At 41.0% G+C, this 21,380-nt stretch overlaps 1 protein-coding gene across 2 annotated transcripts in view; it reads right to left on the bottom strand.

Moving 5' to 3' along the window:
- Positions 1-21,380, bottom strand: part of NOTCH1 (notch receptor 1) — a 72,058-nt gene that overhangs the window by 46,617 nt on the left and 4,061 nt on the right. The gene's annotated exons all lie outside the window — the stretch shown is intronic.

Here is a 21,380-nt window from a genome sequence, read left to right as displayed (position 1 = left end):
GTTGGTGGAGTTGTGAAAGAATCCAGCCATTCTGGAGAGCAATCTGGAACTATGCCCAAAAAGTTATCAAACTGTGCATACCCTTTGACCCAGCAGTGCAACTACTACTGGGCTTATATCCCAAAGAAATACTGAGGAGGGGAAAGGGACCTGTATGTGCCAAAATGTTTGTGGCAGCTCTTTTCGTAGTGGCTAGAAACTGGAAGATGAATGGATGTCTATCCATTGGAGAATGGTTGGGAAAATTATGGTATATGAAGGCTATGGAATATTATTGTTCTGTAAGAAATGACCAGCAGGAGGAATACAGAGAGGGTTGGAGAGACTTACATTAACTGATGCTGAGTGAAATGAGCAGAATCAGAAGATCACTGTACACTTCAACAACAATACTGTATGAGGATGTATTCTGATGGAAGTGGAAATCTTCAACATAAAGAAGATCCAACTCACTTCCAGTTTATTAATGATGGACAGAAACAACTACACCCAGAGAAGGAACACTGGGAAGTGAATGAAAACTGCTAGCACTACTGTCTTTCTACCCAGGTTACTTATACCATCGGAATCCAATACTTAACGTGCAACAAGAAAATTGAATTTACACACATATATTGTATCTAGGTTACACTGTAACACATTTAATATGTATGGGATTGCCTGTCATCTAGAGGAGGGAGTAGAGGGAGGGAGGGGAAATTTTGGAAAAATGAATACAAGGGATAATATTATAAAAAAATTACTCATGCATATGTACTTGAAAAAATGTTTTATAATCATAAAATTAATTTAAATAAATAAATAAATAAATAATGCTTAGGAAGAAGAGGTCTTGTGTTCTTGCCTTTTACCTGAGTACATCTGCTGCCCAGTAGTGCTAGAGCACTCCCTCCCCCAAAAGGAAGTCATTTTTGTGAGAGAACAGGCAGTTTAACAGTTATACTTCTCTCATGCAAAGATCAAGGAATTCCCATCTCCTTCCAGCATTACTACTTTGATAACTGAGCCCAAACTTGCATTTCCTAAAACCAGCTCAGGTTCTTTCTTCAAGTTTTCTCATCAAATTATCATCACATCTGTGGAAATCATAGATGTTACTTAACAAAACACTTCACTGGTATGAGATGTGAAATGCTGTGACATAGGGGTTCTGAACACTCACCTCTTTCCTTAAAAAGTGATGGAAAGACCACAGAATTAAAGATTCATAAACAAGATCTGGGATCTAAGTCTTGACTTTGTCACTAGTTGGCTTCTGATCTTGGATTGTCATTGCCTTGATTTCTCCTTGTGTAAAATGAAACACATGAGATAGAGATCCTTCGGGGGCCTTTTCAGTTCTTTCATTCCATAGTCCTACACACTAATCTACTGCTAAATCAGAGAATTGTGTTTGTCCCAGTGGCTCTACTTTATAAGTAGCTCTTATAGGGCTGCTAAGAAATATTTCCCACCTGTTGAGAACCTTAAGTAATAATATCTGTAAGGAGTTTTCTTCATTAACCTCTCTAGTTAGCCTCTCTCAAGTCCTTTAATTAGCAAGGACTTATGAAATAACTACGATGTGTATAGTAGAATATAGATATTTACTATCATACTTTTTGGGAAGGGATAGGTGGATGAAGATGTCTACCCATGGACATTATTAATTTTGCTTCTCAAAATAATAGTAGTGATGTCATTTAACTTTCCAAAGCACTTTCACATCCACTAATCTTATCTATGTTCTATCCCCAAACAGCAGAATGGTGAAATCACTTATAAATAAAAGGGAATATAGTGAGTTAATGGCAAAAGGGGGAACCTGATCAACAACTGCCTCTCAGTCCTGGACTCTCTTTCTATTCCCTCCGCTCTGTCCTGGTCATTGGTTTCTCTATAGGGAGATAAAATGAGGATGAAAATTCCCGCTCCACACTACTTCTAAGAGAGGTTTGTAGGGGATGAAGGGGAACTTCAGACACTGAGCAGACTACTTACTGAAGGAAGCTACCTCAGAGCCAATCTTGGCCCAGTAGCAGCAGGCTTCCGGCGGAGGGGGGGAAGGATGCAAGTTAAATGGTGCTCTGTCTGTGGTTCAAAAAATATTGCCTCCCCCTTTGTTCCCTCATTTCAATATTTCCCCTGTGCTGGGCTCCTGCCTTTTCCCCCACCAGCACTGGGCTGGCTCCCTGTTCTCGGGCTCTCTATAGAAATGTGACTCCTGAAAGCATCCCCAGGCAGATGTTGCTGTGACCTTTCACCCAAGACTAATTCTAAGTTTGGCTGTTTTCCTTTCTAAGCTAAGCTGCCATCTGCCACCCCCAGGGGACAGATGACAATTCCCTCCACCCTCTAAAGGAAGAGAGATAGAAGGGATGGAAAGATAGACAAAAAAGAGAGAAAGGAATAGCAGAGGGGAGGGGTGGAAGGGATACCTGTTAACCACACAAAACCAGGGACTTCCCTGTAACAGGAAGAGTTCTCTCTTCTGCACTGAGACTGTTCAATGTGGGCAACAGCAGGGAAGAGCAGGGCACAACTTCCTTATCCTGATGTCTGTGGGCCATGGCCCTGTCTGAGAAACCTTTCTGGAGACCACCTACTGGAAAAACCCATATGGGCCCAGTGAAACTGGTGGACAGAACTAGTCTCCCTGGGGTGTCAGAGAACACCCCTGTTCTCAAGATAAAGAAGTTTAGAGAAGCTCAGCCAAGCTATCCATGGATGCAATCTAATTAGACACCTGGCCCTGAGCTTTAAGAGATCAGCAAAGTTCCATCCATTTGTCTCACTTTAAAGCAGATGAGGGATTACAGCCTTCCAAAGTTCCCACCTTTTATCTATTTCCGCTTATGTTTTCTTCTGCCTAGACAAACTGAGGTACCCACTGCCTCCCCACTTTTATTCTGTACCCTCTTGCTGTGGTGTGCTCTCTCTCCCCCCAGGGCAATCCATGCCCCAAACCAACTTCCTCCCATTTTTACACATCTAAATCCCCTTTCTTCCCAGTGCAGCTCAAACACCACCATTCCCATGCCATGCAAACAACCCAGATGCTTTCCAGTCGAAAATTATCTCTGCTCCTAAAAGTTCCCATAGTGCTTTGGTCAGCTCTCACTTTTGCTCTCAGCTCAGTCCATCTTCTACCAGTAATAACCTATGAATAAGACATGTAAATTCCTTGAAGGCAGACACTCAATTTTCTGCTTCTTTTGCTTCCTCCAGCCTAGCATAAAGCTGATACTTAGTAATTATCTTTTGAATTGATGTGATGGAATGTTTCTTTGATAGAAGGGATCTTATTGTATCTAGGATATACTATAACATATTTAATATGTATGGGAATGCCTGCCATCTAGGGGAGGGGGTGGAGGGAAGGAGGGGAAAATTCGGATCAGAAGGGAGTACAAGGGATAATGTTGTAAAAAAAATTACCTATGCATATGTACTGTCAAAAAAAGTTATAATTATAAAATTAATTAAAAAAAGATAAAAGGGATCTTTATTTTGCAAAAATAACCTATTTCAGAACAGCTCCTATTTGGCATGCAAAGTGACTTAAAACATTTGATTTATATACACAAGAAATTAATTGAGAAACACCTGAATTTTTAAAAAGGATAAATCATAAGATTTTAGGATTTAGAACTAAAAAAGATCACAGATATTATCTAGCCCATCCTTTCCTTTTAAAGATGAGGATATTAGAACTCAGAGAGTTTAAGGGTCTTGCTCAATATCATTCAAGCAGCTAAGAGGCAGAGCCAGACTGGCTCTAGAAACTAGTGATGCATTAACAAGCAGACAGCAATTGGCTGGGAGGTCTCCAAAGGAATGCCTTAGGGCTCTGTCCCTGGCATTGTGTTACTGAAAATTTTTAATAATGCTTTGGAAGAAGGCATAAATAGTTTGCCTATCAAATATGCAGCTGACAAAGTAGAACAGGATCATTGGTACAAAAGAATGGCAAAGTCTATATACAAAAAGATATACAAAATTTATCCAGTCAAATGGGAGTAAATGTCAAATTCTATGCTTGTGTTAAGAAATAAAATCAACCTTACAAGTACAGGATAGGGATCAGTGGGAATGGGGAAAGGGAGAATTGGTCTAATTAGACAATGGTTCTTATAACAAGAAACAGAGACAAAATTAGGACTTTTAGTAGATTAATAAATACTCGTTGAATGGCAAATGGTACTGATTCAAAAAACATGGGATAGAGAAAGGAGTCCTGGGCTGGAAATCAAGAAATAAGTTCTGGTCTTAAGTTTGCTGCCTAGATTTATGACCTTGGGCAAGCCATTCTCTATTTAGGTTTATTTGCTCATCTGTATACTAATGGGAACTGGATTCCATGGAGTCTCTTTATCTGTGCCTCTCCCAGATAGTTCTTTTGGCTGAGCTTAGGCAAGTTCATTTAAAAAATAACCAGGAGAGGTCCACCAACCAAAATCTGAGGAGTGAAAGTAACTAACACTAAGGAGATTTTAGTAGATTTTAACAGATATTTCCAGTCTAGCAGCTCAAAAAAAAAAAAAAAAAAAAAAAAAAGATACATATAGTTTAGGAAAAGAGTCAGAGAAGGACAGCAGGACTCTATGCTTTGTGCTAGGGAAAGGTGTCTTTCAAAAGAGGGGAGGAGAAAATCCTGCAGTGGAGTAGAGCTTGCTGAGTCAGCTTCTTTCAGGCACCATCAAGTAACCTTTTGGTCACCCCCTGCTTTGGATCTTCCTTGCCGTGCAAGGACCCGTGGGAATAAGTGGAGGAAGGAAAGGGTCATGGCTTTAATTATCCTGACTCCTTCCTTGCCCGATTTTCAAATTAATTAATAATACCTTCTTCCCAAGCACTTTCCCCACCCCCAAGTGCAGCTAGCTATAAAAGCTTCCAGGTGTTGGCAGGTGAGGGCCCAGCAATCCATTCAGCTTAATGGGGCACCCATTTCTCTCCCTCACTGATCTCCAGGTACCACAGATGGCCCTCAGCTTTGATTCTAGCTTGCTGCTACCATTCTGAGAAATCAGCCTCTTACCGCCATCCAAGATGGTGCAAAGTCTGCCTAAGTGGCCACTGCTGATCCACTTGTGGTGATTCATCAGGTCATTAAAAAAAGGGGTCTCTCTCTCTCCCACTGGGGAGGAATCAAAGCTGAGAGGTCAAGTTCCTGAATCTGTGGGTCTACCTCTACTCCTCCCCTCTTGGAGGGACAGTTTCTATCAGCCTACTCATTTCCTATGATTTAAAACTGGGGAAAGAAGGTCATTTTTTTACCTGCAAAGTCAATGAACTCAAACTTTTCAACAGTTAGAAATAGATAGCTGCTACACAATACATTCTAAGGACAGAGTAACGGGCCAAAAGCATGGTGGAAAGAGCAGAGGCAATATCACAGAACTGGGACCCAAATTCTGCCTGGAACATGATCATGTTCTCTTCTCTGAACTTCAAAATACCTTCTGGCTCTAAAATCCTGGTGCAAAAATAGTCGCAAAGCCCTGGTTCTCCTTCCATCTCTTCTCTAGCTCTACAGAAAGAGGTGTACCTTCTCAGTGGGACTACCTCACTCCATGCCTCAAATCTAGGCACATCTAGAATCCCAAAGAGAAAACTGCAAACATATCCAATCTTCCCCAATAAAATGAGGGCAGAGATAGAATAAGCTATCTCTTACTCAAGCTTCACATATTTATTCTCATTCTCTCTCTTTTTGTGAGTGTGTATGTGTGTCTCTCTACATCTACCTCTTAGGATCTCTTCAGTTCCTAAAACTTAGCCCAAGTGCCACTTCTATGTGAAGCCTTTCTTGATCTTTTCCTAGAGGCTCATTTTCCCCAAGTCACTTAGCAACAAGCAGTAAGCACTTACTATGTGGCAGGCACTATACAAATAGGAAGAGACACACTAATCGTGCCTGGCACACAGTAAGTATTTAATGCTTGTTAAATTAAAGAGAATGCCTGAAAAAGCACAATATATGATTGCTATTTAAGAGGCTCTGAGATTTTAAAAGGAGGCCCTCCCTGAAGGAACTCCACTTCAAGTTCCCTTTTATGCACAGAGCAGAATTTGGAATACTTTGGATAAGTCCATGTCAATTCAAAAATTGCTTATTGAAATATTTAAGCAATTTATCAGAAGTCAAGCTGACCAATTAGGCTTCACAGTCATAGGCTGACTCTTTAGCCACAGTCTAAGCCCTAACTTCAAACAGATATCATTTATCAGAAAATGCAGTGAGCCTAATTCCAACCCCCTCTCTCTACACCTTGGAATATGCTCCCATAAGATTCTGGGACCTAGAGTTATATATCTCTAGCAGCAAAAAGCAGATCAGAGGACCACCTTAAATTCATAGCAGGCTTTTAGATTTTAATTTCAAGTCCTTTCACATATATGAAAAATGAGGGAAAGTAGGCTGGACAGGTATTAACAGTACTATTTTACAGCCAGGAACACTGAGATCCAGAGAAATAAAAGTATCCAATTGATTAAGCTGGAACTAGAACCTGGGTTTTCTGATTTACATGGAAAAAAAAATCCTTTTAATTTCAAACTTTCCTTTGAGAGAAAAGGCCTCCTAACAAGGCCTGAGGAACCAAGAAAAGAAAAACAGTATTTCTTGAAAGATGGCACCTCAGCGTTCAAAGATCTTTAATCCCCTTTGGGGAACATCTCAGTCAGGCCTTCTTTGAAATTCTGCACTTTTCCCTTCAACTTCTACAAATCCACTGGGACCCTCCATGCAAAAGACTGAGGAGAAGTCAAAGGTCAAAGCCCATGTATTGCTTGAACCAGTGCCCAACACCCCCTTATCATATAAGTAGGTATGGGCTGAATAGAATTAGCTGGAATCCATGCAGACTAAGGGAGAAGGAACCCCACCTTCTAGGTTCTCCATCAGCAGAAGCCTAGTTATGAAGAAGGGCAGTGTGAAAGAGAACTGGATTGGGAGTCAGGAAGCTTCAAAACCTTGTTCCAACATTTATTAACTATGTGATTCAGGCAAGCCATTTAACCTCCCACAGTTTCAGTTTCCTCATCTATATAATGGGGGTAATATGTTTGCACTTCTTACTTCACAAACTTTCTAAGAGAAAAATCTTTAGGTAAAACATAAAGCACTAAATAAATGGAAATTATCGGTAACATATTATTTTTTTTAAAAGCCAGCTTCTTCTCACTATGCAAAATCCAACTTCCTTTTAGAACTGCTGGGAGGTGAGAGATTACAAAAATGGACACTTCTCCAAGCCATGCTCCTTCTAGCCTGATCTCCTTCTCCCCAAATCATGTTTCATTCTCTGCTGTCCCCACTAGTGTCCTTCATCCGAACACCTGCCCAAGTAATTATCCAGAATATTCTAACATTTTGTAGGGAGGGCAGAAAAGGGGGAAATAAGGAAGCAGGTTTTGAAAGTTGATTCTTTCAAGTCTCACTGTGTCTTTCTCCTGTTTTTACTGTCTTTCCCATCAGGGAATTGAAGAGTAAAGAGAAGGGGGGGAAAGATGGACAGAGTATGGGCACCAGCATTACCCACTGTGACAGACTTGGGGATTTTTGTTTGTATAAAGAGGCAAGTCATAAGGATTACCTGAGCAGAGGCTGTGGTGGGACATCAGTTACTCCCAAACACCTGCTCTTTCAAACCACAAAATTTAGTTCCACCTGATCTCTCTGGTGGCTAATTACCAAGATGGTAGACCCTGCCTGGCAGGGCTGGGATCGAGTTACTGAGAGCCATCCACCTGCAGCCTTCCTGTACTGTGGTCTCTGGCTAAGCATCTTAGCTGTTGTGACAGGGGGTTAAACAGAAGGAGTGGGGGCCATCTCTGCTGATTCCCAGAGCAAGAAATAAGGAATAGAAGAAGAAAAGGGTGAATCAGTAGTTTCAGAAAAGCGGGCCTTAAGCAATCAGCAAGAACACGCCAGCTCCTCATTGAAAGTTGCTGAAGCAGCAGAAGGGGCTGAGCTGTGAGTTCCCCCTCAATCAGGCTTTAGGGGTTAGCAGGAGAATGGAAACCAGAAGGAAAAAGTTCTCTGTGTCCCGGTCTACATGTCCTCTGGGGTCCCATAGAAAAGCGTCAATCCTGGACTACTCATTTGGAACACAAAACACCAAAGGAAAGGGCACAGAAGAGCCAATACGCACTGGAATTTTTTCCTTTCTCCCCCCTCAGTGCTCTGCTTAGTCCCTAATGCTGTTCTCCCTTCTCCACCAGCCTTCCTTTCTCCTTTCTTCTTTCTACCTTGCCACCTCCTACAAAATAAATACTCTTAATTCCTCAAAGCCCTCTTCATTCTGCATACCAAGCCTGGCTCTCATAATGTCCATTAAGATAACAGGCAGTCCCTAAAGAGTTTACATTTGTAAGAGGAAACCTGGAGAATCTCTTTGCTTCCTCCCAACAGCATATCTTTTTCATAGTCCAGAAAGGAATAAAAATTAAGAATGATTAGAGCAGAGACCCTAGGGAATTTTAGCATTTCCATTCTTTCCCATTCAGGCCAGTCACCAGTTGGGATCTAGACTCGGGACAACTATGGTCAGCCAGAGGTGGAAATGATAGAATCTTTGAACTCTAGGCCTGGAAGGATCAGCCACCCCAATTTAATTCTTTCACCTTAAATCTTAAAAGGGAACTTATTCAAGTTCACCAAACTCAACAGTAGCCACCCAGAAAACCAAACCTCGGAGGTCTCTCGCCTTCCTGGGATCTTTCCATTACCCACCCCTCCGTGGCCAAGTGTTATAAGTTTACTTGTATTCTTTGTTATCTTTTCCCTTTGATATTTTTAACAGGTTACATTCTTACATAGATCCTCTGAGAAAGAGGAAATGCAGGAAAACAGACACACCTTCCTTCCCAGCAGTGTGGCAGCCTTGCCTAGCCTGAGAAAAGAGGAGAAATCCCTTTGTGTAGTGAGAATGGATGAGGAATGAGCTAGGAATGGTGATCTCTGGAAGCCTGTTTTCCCACCATCATGAAAACAATGCCTTAATAATTCTCATTGTTCCCTATTCTTTCCTCGGAGCAGCTCCAAAAATGTATACAAGTTGGCTACATGGCCTGCTCAGTCTGTGTGCATGGGGGGAGGGGAGAAGAGGAAAAGAGAACGGGGGAGGGGGAAAGAAAGGGAAGATAACAAGGGAAACTAAGAAAGAATAAGGAGAACCAGTAATTAAAATGGTCAAGAAGCTTGTCACAAGTTCTTTAGAACTGCATGATGGAGTTCACAGGAAGAAGACTTTGAGATTCTCTAGAGACTTTCTTTGCCTTGAGGTCTTTCTGGACTGGGTTCCTATCTGTCTATATCCACTGTCCCCCTACTCTGAGAAAGATAAGTCAGTGCTAATAATGGTGGAGTCCCCAGGACCTGCACTTGTACTTCCCTCAAGGAAATCCCATGTGAATCCTTTCTCTCCACTTTACGGATGATTTTTCTATGAAGTTCCCACCCATTGCCCCGAAACCTTAGCTAAATGCCCATCTCTCCCATTTTTGACTGTCCACAGTATTTGTCAATCACAACATTTATATTTTTCCCCAGTGTCAGAGCAGGCAAGAGTCTTAGAAAGCTGGAACTATCCTCACACTTGTTGTCATTGTATCCTCGATGCCTGATAGGAAGTTGATAAAAACCTTATTGAATTAAACTAAATTAAATTAAACTAAATTTAAGGCTTTTGAGTTTCTTGAAGACAGGGACTTCTCCCTTCTCCTTCTTCTGTTTCCCTGACAACAGTTAGCACAGGGGTGGGCACACAGGATGTCCAGGGCACTTTTCACACACCTAGTCTTCAGCCCTGTGAAGCAAGGTAGGTATCCCCCTCCCCATTCTACAGGTGAGGCTTGGAGGGCTTAAGTTCTTTGCCCAGAATCACGGCTAGAGCTGGTGGCAGAGGCGCACTCCCAGCTGAATCATGTCTCCTTCCAGGAGACCTAGCCTATTTTCCCTACAGCCCTCAAAGTACAAGAATGGCTTTGAAAGTGACAGCTGAAGGCGGCCAGTCTTCCCGCCCTCTTGGTATGTTTGTGTGTTTTCCTGTGCCAGGCCACCCCACCCAGACTTTATGCAACATCACCTGATCTCTCGAGACAAAAAAGACCCAGGAAGGAGACAATGCATTCTTACATCCTGACATGCTAAGGCTGAAACACAAAACTCACTGCAGGCATGGGAGGGGGACCAGAGCTCCCTTCAATAGCCGAGAAGGGAGAAAGACATGGGAGCTCTTCTGGGGGGCCGGCAACAGCTCGATTTTCTTCCCCTTCCAGCCAAATGGGGCAGACAAAGGCAATAGATCGATCAATGAGCCTTTATTTAAACCCTACTAATGTGCCATGAATTGTAGTAGGTGGAGGGGATACAAGGACAAAAGACAGTCACTGAATTCGAGGAACTTACATTTTAATGGAGTTTAGAAAACATGAACATTTCTTGTTTTTTTGTTCAGGTGTGTCAGACCTTTGGTGACCCAGTATGGGGTTTTCTTGGCAAACATATCAGAGTGGCTTGCCACTTCCCTCTATAGTGGGATAAGGTAAACAGGTTAAATCACTTGCCCAAGGTCACACAGCTTCTGAAGCTGGATTGGAACTCTAGTCTTCCTGACCCCAGACCAGCATCACATCTTTGAGCTACCTTGCTGTGTACACACACACACACACACACACACACACACACACACACCCCTACCAATTAGATATAAAGTTATATTATGAGCTGGTAAGGCCTTAGCAGCTGTGCAGACCAGGAAAAACCTCACGTAAAAATCTGTGTTTCGATAATTATGGAAATATGTATAGAAGAATTGTACATGTTTATTGTACATTGGATTACTTGCCATCTAGGGGAGAAGGTGAGGGGATGGAAGGGAAAAAATTTTGGAACACAAGGTTTGCAAGGGTGAAATATTGAAATTTATCTATGCATGTTTTGAAAACAAAAAGCTTTAATAAAAAAATGTGCTTGGATAAAAAAAATTAAGGATACCAAGAGGAGGGCAAGTGTTTCAAAGTGTTGCAAACAAACAGATGGGAAAGAGAATGCTATAATGAAGAACAAGAAGGCCATTACGGATGGACCAGAAAGCATGTGGAAGAGAGTAATCTGTAATAATTAGCCTAAGAAAGGTTAGGGCCAGGTTGTAAAGATCATTAAATACCAAATCTGAATTTATATTTGACCCTAGAAGTTTACCAAAGAAGAGAGCAACATGATTGGACTGCTTTGCAAAATCACCATGCAAAATCACACAAAATCAACTGTGTGGAGGACAGATTAGAATAGGTGGAGGACTATTGCAACAATCTAAGAATACAATGATAAGGGTAAGCTAGGGCAGTGGCTATGTTGAGTAGAAAGAAGGGAGTGGATCTGAGAGATGTGAAATAGAAATGATAAGATTTATTGTTGTCCTCTGAGAGTGAGGAGTTGGGCATAATAGCATATTTATAAGTCAGAGAAGGATAAAGATGGCAACAACATAGATAGGACCGTACAGAGAGAAAGCAGCTGGATTCGAGCTAAGTTATCTTTTACACTGCTGGAACATCCGGTTTGAACTTGTCCAATTAAGTAGTTGTGATACCAGACTGAAGCTCAGAAGAGAACAGGAATGGAAATATAGATTTGTGATCTGTATAGAGATAATGGTAATTAAACCTATGGGAAACTGAAGAGGTCACTAAGTGAAAAAGTATAGCTGGAGGGGAAGAGGACTCAAGATTGAGCCTTGGAATACATCCACAATTAGGGGAGAAGACTTGGATATCCAGTGCAGGAAACTGAGGAGCAATCAAATAATTAATAAAAGAACTTAGAGAAGAGCCACAAAAACCAGAGGGGGGGAAGAGTTTCCAGGAAGGGTAGTCAGTAGTGTCAAATGCTACAGTGAGATTGAGAAAGATGAGGACTGGGAAAAGGTCAGTAGCTTTGGGCAATTAAGAAATCATTTGTACCTCTGGAGAGTGCAGTTTCACTTGAGTGAGGTCAGAAGCCAGATTGCAGAGGGTCTAGGAGAATGCAAGAGAAGAAGTGGAGATGCCTAGTGTGGATAGATTTTTCAGTGATGCAGCAAGAAAGATGCATTTTCAAAAAAGAAAGAAAGAAAGATGCAAACTCTAGTCTTTATCTGGGTGAAGGACGGGTAGTGATGAGACAAAGAGAGAAAATAAAAGTGGGGACAAAGAGGCACAGGATGAGAGAGACAAGCAGAAAGGAAAGACAGGCAGAGACCCAGAAGATGGGGAGAAATCAGAGAAAGCTTGATAGACAAGACATATAGGACACAGAATAAAAGAAAAGACATATAGTGCAGGGCTGAGACCCTAAACAGAGAAAAGGGATAGACAGAAATACAGAGGAGAGCCAGGAAATGATGGACACATAAGGAAAGATTCACATCTAAGAAAAGATAGTTTAAAGAAAAATGGGAGAGATTGTACAAACTTAATAAAAAGGAGGCTTAAAGTACATCAGATACTCTTCTTAGTGTTTGCATTTTTTTTTTAATCTTTTGGTGAGGGGGAAAAGTTGAGGAGGGATAAGAGAGAGAGAGGAAAGATGAAAAGAGAGCTTCATGCACTATACCTAACCATATACACTAGAAATGCTGAAGAGAGACTTTTACATTCTGTTCCTTCCTTCCAGTCTACAGAAATCTTTGGGTGAGCCATAGCATTATTGAGAAAACTGAAGACAATAGGAGGGGCTCTGGCCCCTGCTACATTCTTCCACACTGTTCCTTAGAAACCCCCCTCTCCTTTACTGGGAACAGCGGGCAGCGTGAAAAGGGCCGTCTGTCACCTCCGCCTTTTGACTTCGAGCCTGTCTAACATTTTAATGGCAGCCTATGAGACTAAGGAGACCATCTCCAGGGTCAGCTTGTCACAGGGTCACTCTCCAGCCAGCAACTGTCAGCATTCCCTTTTTCTCTCTAATCAAGCAGACTAATGGCTCTGTCCCAGAAACACTCAACCAGCAGAGCAGAAGCTGGACAAATGGGAAGAGGAGGAGCTGAGAGTGAAGGGATTCCATGAATGATTCAGCTCATCTCCCCTTATAATATCCTTTCTGAAAATTCCAGAAAGTCAACAATAATCATTATTCCTGGGATCAGCTGAAACCAATTTACCTGGGTAAATTTATCTGGGTTCTATAGAACCCAGACCTTAAATGCTTCTGTCTTTAGTCAACCTTACAGAATCATGGATTCCTAAGTTACCTAGACCATTTCTCATATGCACCTAATTGAATCATGTATCCCTTTTCAACTACATAGTTTCTGCATTCCTTTGCATTTATAACATTCACTCACTACCAGGGGACTATCTGGGTAGACAACATTCACTATCAACTAACTAGTTTTTTTCTAAGTGTCAATTATGTGTTCAGACTTATGGAAGATACAGAGAAGATAGCCCCTGTCCTTAAAAAGTTGTCATTCTATGATGAAGGTGGAAATATGTTTAGAATAAGTGCACATGTTTAACTTATATTGGATGACTTGCTGTCCAGAAGAGGGGGAAGGAAGAAAAATTTGGAACACAAGATTTTGCAAGAGTGAATGTTGAAAACTATTTTTGTATATGTTTTGAAAAATAAAAAACTATTAGTATTTTTTAAAAAGAAAGAAAATTAATTAGGATCCAAAAAAAAAGCTTGCATTCTATTTGGGAAACTAGGTGCTTCTTTATACTTGTATACATGTCTTCTCCACAGCTAAACTGCTACCTCCTTGAGACTTGGAGAACTGGGACTATTATTAATTTCTTATTCCTCCTTATCACAATACCTAACAAAAACAATGACTTGCACACAATAGCATTTAGTAAATGTTTGCTGAATTAATGACATGTGAAAATTCCCCCAATACACACAAGATAGAGTAAATACATAGTATAACAGGTGGTAAAAATGAAATACGTTGTACTTCTTTGTAATACAAATTGAGTTACTCTTAAGAGGATCAGATTTCCCTTATGCTCTCTTTTTTTTTTTTTTTTTTTTTGACCAATTTAAATCCTTGTTCATCCTGCAAGCCCCACTTTGAGTCTTATCTCCTCAAAGACTTTCTTGACAAATGTAACTCAAGCCAATCTGAAAGGGTTGGCTCTAGAAGGGGCTTCCAAAAGCATTTGTTATTATTTTTCTCATTATTGAGAAGAAGAAGCAGAGGCTCGAAGAGGTGAAAAATGTAAATAGAGCTGCATAGACTGGACTAGATATTAGATCCCAGATCTTTTTTAGTCCTAGACCAGAAGCTTGTTTTCTAAAACACCATACTGAGGGTGGTCCTTCTCAACACAGAGCTGTGGAAGCAAGCATTTGTTCTGGAGTCAAAGAACCTGGACGCAAATTCCACTTTTGATAAGATCCATGTGACTCAGGCCTCAGTTTCCTCTCATCTATAAAATGAAACAATTGGACTACATGGCTTCTGAGGTCCCTTCTAGCTCCATGTTTGTGATCCTACAACCTTCTGAAATTTTCCAACTGTTTGCTTAGCTAATAAAAGCCATGATATGAACCCAATCATCATACACTGGGAAATTGTAGACTGTCTTAAATTGATAGATGTTATACATATGTTGATTTGCCCAACTACAATGCAAGTTCCTTCTCTTCTCTTTCCATCTCCTCTACAATGCCTTAGTATTGGGCTGGGCGCTTAGCAGGTTCTCTCAGTAATTACAAGAGTAATTCACAAGAGATAATTACTTTAAGGCAGAATTCATCATTCATTTAGAGAATAATCACAGACTTTCTCAGATTATTCCTTCATGTCTCTACACAGACAGTATGCTGAGTTAGAGGGGACCATGGGACTGGCCTGAACAGATATATCTCTGATAATCTTAGAATTCAGAAAGCTTATCTGCTAGGTTCAAAGGGATGAGTATCTGTCTTCTCTAGAGAGAAACCATTTACCAAATAGTTTGCTGAACTGAATATTGCCACTAAGAATCACTAGCCAATACCAGCTCCTATTAGATGGTCCTATATGTGTGTAGGGGGAGAGGGGACAAAAACCAACTTCCTCCATCCACTAAACATTTCTTACAGAAAAACTGTTACCAGAAAAAAACACACACAAATCTCCCTGGAAACTTCACATTTCCAGTAAGTGCATAATTTCCGCTTACTGACCAAAAGTGAAAGGAACTAGTAGGTGTAGAAATGAGGTTCCTTCTAACAAAGATCTGGGCTCATCTTTCCAAGCCTGTGTGATGATGGCAGGTGCTTACCAAACACCCACTGTCTGTACACCTTGTAAATAAAGCTCTAGATTGCTCTCCAAGCAGTATTTCCTCCCACTGTTTACAATGGAGTCCCATGCCTATTTGTTTGTCTGACAGATTGCAGCTAGTGAATCCAGTAACGGGGAGGCCTTAAATATCCACTCTGTGTGCAAACAAGGTCTAAAATAACCAACTGCTTCCATCAGGGAACCAGGGAAAACTTGTTAAAGAGGAATTGATTGATGTGCAAATAATTTCTCTCTTCAACTTGATTAAGCATGAAAGTTTCCCTATTAAATCCAGCCCTCCCTGGCTGAAGAGTCCTGACCAGCTCCCAGAAAAATGCCTGGTGCTCATTGAGTAACGTTCCTAATATTAACTCCAGACAGCCCCGGGCACCAGGGGGAGGAGATCTAAACCGGAGCATGAGATTAACTCCCAAAGGAAGGATAATGGGACCCAGCACCTCCAGTTCAGCTCTGATTACTTTTCATTAGAAAACGACTTTCTCCTTTGGCCTCAGTCAGCTCACACAAAACATCAGGGCTACTTTGGCATTCTACTCTCTTAAACTTAAACAACTGAGGAAAGGGAGGGGAAAGAAATCTTGTTTCTGGGATCCAACCAAACCTTAAACTCCTCCAGACCACTCTTTCAGCCACTATCCAGGTGATTCTGAAAACACGGGCTCACAGATTTCTAAAGGAACAGACTTCAGAGATCATCTAGTCCTATAATCTCACTTAAAGATTCAGGGAAGGGACTTGGCCAAGATCACACAATTAATTACTGGCAAACCCTTCTCATCTAACTTCCAGTAGTTTTCCCCTACATCGGCCTACCTCAGTCTAAGTAGGTGCAGGACTGAGTTTACTTTTATCAATCCTTTTCTAGTTAGCAAATTAGCAGTGTAAACAAGATTACAAGAAGAATATTTACTTAAGAGAACAAACTGCTTCAAACACTCTAGAAACACTTTACATGCAAACACTATAAATATAATAAGAAATAAATATAATAATAATTCAGGATAGCATTGAAACTAATTTTTTTAAAAATTTAAAATTAAAAAAAAATTATACATTCATTAAAACACAGGCAACACTTTTGATAGCCTAAGTTTGTTACTACACTTAGTTGAAAATTTAAAAAAAAAACACCTCTTTCCTTAAAAGAAACAACCGACCTGTGATTGAGACTGCTATCTTTAATTGTATATGACACTTTGTGACTGTGTTTGGGATTTTATGGCCATAAAACTGAGGCACTGCCTTCCATCACCTCAATTCCTGCCGTCCTTCTTGGATCTGTTAGAGTTAGATGCTGCTTAATCCAAACTTTCATTTTTCAAATGGGAAAACTAAGATCAGACATGGGATATACCTTGGTCATGACCACAAATCAGAATAGAAACCAGAACCCAAGTTTCAAGGAGAGGAGTGCAACTGAGTAAGGAGACAGGAGGGGATGAAGGAGAGACTTGGTCTTGCTCCCCCGCCAGGAAATGTCAGATCTCTTCTGTATAGTCCTTAAAGCCTTTTCTGAGGGGGGGAAAAAAAAAAAGCCACACCTGACAGAGACAGCTCAGTTATAAGAACAGGTCATAAATGATCAAAAGTATGGAAGACCACATTAATTACTCCCTGAGGCCAGTCGCTAGTTAAATCTGTGCTTCCTACAATCCACATTCCTCTAAAGGATGTTCTCAGTCTACAGGAACAGGTGGCTCCAAGAACTTCTCTCTTAACAGAAAGGTGAGTCACTTTTATTGGCTAGCAACTGACCAACTTTATTCTTGGCCATGTGACTGCTGTCTCTGTACCTGTGGATTTGAAAATAAATGGAGAATAAAAGTGTAGTTTTTAGTGGGGAAAAATCATCCTGTAATTCCATATTTTGCAAAAGACCATCTCTCTTCCCCTTCCAGCTTAGAATAATTCCATAGTGTCTTCTGGAGTGGCTGTTCCCTGGGCCAGGAGCTCCAGAAAACATGCAAAAATGAACTGAACTTTTCTGCGAGTGGAAAGAAATATTACCATCAAGTCTTAGAATAATGATTTCTACTCCTGCCCTCGACTTTTTTTTTTTTTTTGGCTATGAGATGAGGTTTGTCCAGAAAAAAGATCCCCCCAACTGCAGTGGAAGATTACTTGAGGCATAAATGTCATAATTGAAGAAATATAATTAGTCCCAAAGACCTGATCTAGCAGACAAATGGAGGATTGGAAGTTTACAACTCTAGCTTCTCTCACAAAGGTTCAGTGAACCGCCTCAGGCAATTCATTTCATCTCTCCCAGCCTCAGTTTTCCCATCTATAAAATGGAAATAATCATACTGCCTACTCCCACCTTGTGGGGGAGCAGAATGTCTGTATAGTACTTTTATGATCTCCAGATGAAAGCTTCTGTCAAAGTGCAAAGTTATTATTGTTACATTATTGAGGAAAGCAATCTAGACTCTCAATCAACTCAGAAAAGCCACATCCTTTCACTATTTATAGAACAGACATGAGAAACAGGAAAGGTCCCTCCTCTCCTAAAGTACTGGGGAGATGGGGGTGGAATTATTCTTCCCATCTTCAGTTGAGTAATGGAATGCTAAGACTCAATGGTTCTGTATCTTTGTGAGACCTGAGCAAATAACCTTCAAATTGTATCACCTCGGAGACCCCTTCCCAGGCAATGGATTGGTCCTTGTGGCCTCGCACACTTTACATGGTGCAGTTTCTTAGATCCTCATGCTACATGAATCACCTTTATCTCCTCCTCTCTCCCCAAAACTGACCATTTATATCCCCTCACAGTCTTAGCTAAAAATCAAAATGTATAGCCTCGGAGCCCCTTTACCCAGAAAGATCTCAGTTTAGTTATTTCAGAGGTTCCTTTAATCCATTGTTCATTCAACTCCACCCTCTTCCTGTCCAGCCTACAGTTCAGTTCCCTCTCACCCCCCCTTAAAATTTTTTTAGGGAAAAATGTTGGGTAACTTAAAAAATCAATATATACCATAAGAAAATGTTCTTTTTTTTTTTTTTTTTAAACATTAGGAACAGAATTAAATAGAAAGATATATCCAAACTTTGTAGGATCTTCTATGTTGCTATCCACTCATCTTTCTATCTAGAACTCACAGTTTACAGGCAAGCCCTTCTACTTGACACTCAGTATTTTTAAACGTGTTTTTGTAACCCTTACATCCTCTAACTATAAGACAGAATTGCTGCATAAACAGAGGAAGTCCTGTAACAGACTTATTTTTTTTCTCTCCCAGCTTGAAACCAATGATTAGATTTAACCTCTTTTCCTCTGTCACCTCTTTCTATCCAAAACAAGATTGGTACCTCAGCATAGTACAAAGAGTATTCAACCAGAAATCACAAGACCTGGGCTCTACTCTCAGTTTAGTACTTACCATCGAGTGGCTGGGCAAATCATACTCTAAAGCCTTACCTGTAAATATAGATTTATTATCCCTTACCATACCTATCTTACAGAAATGTACAAAACTCAATGGTACTTCTACCACATCCTTCTCGTTGCCTTATTAGAAAACATCTCTCTTTTGCCTTTCCAAATGTATATATGTAAAGCCTGTTTCTCCCTGTAGAGAAATCTGCTCTTTCTCTATGGAAGGGTCCTGGGGCACCCTCCCAGGGAGGGCCACAGGGGGGCAGCTTGCATCACAAACAGCTCCCATCAAATGAGAAGGATTTTGTCTGTCCAAGGGAATTTGGCAATACAGAAGTTAAGAAGGACTAGGCTTTCAAACCCTGCTGGTAAAACAATGTAGAGCAGCAAAAACCATCTCCCAGTGGTTCTCACACAATGACAAAGGTTACTTTGCCTTAGTGCCATAAACAATTACATTCTGAATCCCTGATCCAAACTTATCAAAAAAGGGTAATTCTGGACCCGGCTTGCCTCAATATGGCCATGGCTCCCTGCTTTCCTGCTGTAACCGAGAACCCCCAAATGCCAGAACACTGCCCTACTAGAGTCATCCTGAGGTATTTATTTCACTCCATTTTCTAATTGGATTTGTAGGGGAAGTACAATAGGGCCTTTATGGCCCAACCGTGTTAAGTGCCAGGCCAAATTGAGGTGTGGCCCTGGGCCAAAAATGGAAGGGGCCAACTCAGCTTCTGCTATCTCTGCCCTGGACTGAGCTTCATTTAGGAAACTTGGAAGTAGAGTTCCCAGTAAAGAGATATTTGGGAAGGGAGGAGGGAAAGAGTGGGGGATGGAGGAATAGCTCTTTCAAGGTCAGGTCTTCTGTTCTATGTTAGAGGGCTTAAGGCAGAGGATTAGGGGCTATAATAGCCAAATTACCTTCTAGAAATGAGAAAAGGAGTCTCCTGTGAAAGGGCCCATGACTACCATGAAAATACAAAACTCTAGCCACAAGCATGATGTTGACACTAGTAACACTGTCATATCTTGTGGTGACCACAGGCATGGTAAAGGGAAATCACTTGCTTTATCCCAACAGAGTTTCCGTTTCCAACAGAGGGCAGCAAGCCAGAGGAGAAAACCTCCATATCTGACAACCAAAATCTCCATCTACAAAATCTCTTCCCAGATGACCCTCAGGTACACTTGGGAAACATCCTTATCAACTTGGTGACCTGAACATTACAAGGGTAAGATTGTCAGAGCTAAAAAAGACCTTAATGAACATCCTGTCCAACCCAGTCATTTTAGGGATTAAGAAACTGAAGTCTAGAGAAGAGGGATTTATTCAAGGTTAAAGAGAGAGAGAGGGAGCCAGGATCAGAGGCCAAGTCTCCCAGTTCTGGGTGCAATGTGTCCTCTGTAATACCACGATGGTTCTCCAAAGTTTTTCTCCATCTCCAATTATATTACTCTGAAAACTCTGTACATATGTAAATCGGCTGGGGGTGGAGTAAAACAAAATAGCCAAGAAGGAGAGTAGGGGTGGGAGAAGAGATTGTGGGGTAGAAGGGTCCGGGAGAGTTATGCATTCTGGGAAGCCACACATGATTAGTCACACAGCATTAATCTGCCTCCCTCAACAATAGCTGCCGAATTTCGACTGAATCCCAGCTGTCGGTCCTTGAATGAAAGAAAACAAGATTTAGGGCATCAAGCGTCGGTGAGGCTTCTGCAGGGGGAAAAAAAAAGCCAAAAAGGAGGAAAAAAAAAAAACCCAGCGTTCATTCATTAGTGGCTCACAAAGAGGTCTCCTCTTTGTCCATTAAACTGCTCATGGGCTTGATTAATTTGCTGAAGTTTTGGGGGAGGAAAGGGGTGAAAGGGGTGGAGTGAGGTGGGGAGGGGCAGGGACAAGAGCTACCAAACTAGGCAGGGTAGCTGGACTGAAACAGATGCACAAGCATGATGCCCAGTGTTGTCAAGGAAATCAGCCAGTCAACAGTTGGAATGAGAGGGCCTCTGAGATGCAGAGCAAGGGGCTACTTCTTAATCTGAAGCCTCAGTGGTAGGGATGCCTTCGCTCTATTTTTTTCTTCTTCCCCACGACTACCAAATGCTTCTCTCATTATTCACATCAAGGATGAACTCAAGTTGAAGAGCATCTGGCTTAGCGGCAAAAACTTGACCAAATTAAAATTTTTAATAATAATCCCTCACTCTTTTTTTTTTTTTTTCTGTTTTAGTTTGGCTAAAAAGTACTTATCATGTTCATTGTTTATCTCCCTGGAGCTTCATAAAAACCCTATAAAGGAAAATAAGAATTAAAGGCCCCATTTTTCAGAGCAGGAAACTAAGGCTCTGGAAGAAATGATTTATCCAAGATCATACAGATATTTTGGGAACTAGAATCCTGATCTCAAAGATAAATAAACATTTATTAAATGCCTTCTATGCACTAGGCTTTATGCTAAACATTTGAGACACACACACACAAAAAAAGAGGCAAAACTCAATCTTTGCCTTCAAAGAGCTCACAATTTTAACTGGGAAGTTAAGTTTATATAGTATAAAAAAATAAATATAGTCTACATTTACAGACAATTTGCAGGAAGTAAAATACTATTCAAGTCAAATTGGACTCCCCTATATCACTGAGCTGCCCCCTATTCTCTTTTCTCCCCCCCCCCACTCCCCCAGAAGTTTTTCTTTAAAAAGTTCCAATGAAGTATTTGACCAATAAGGTATTATAGAGATCT

The sequence above is a fragment of the Sminthopsis crassicaudata genome, chromosome 2 (genome assembly GCF_048593235.1).
Source record: "Sminthopsis crassicaudata isolate SCR6 chromosome 2, ASM4859323v1, whole genome shotgun sequence".
Classification (NCBI taxonomy): Eukaryota; Metazoa; Chordata; class Mammalia; order Dasyuromorphia; family Dasyuridae; genus Sminthopsis; species Sminthopsis crassicaudata.
The sequence above is the reverse complement of the archived record's forward strand: the minus strand, read 5'-3'. Positions and strand labels throughout refer to the sequence as shown.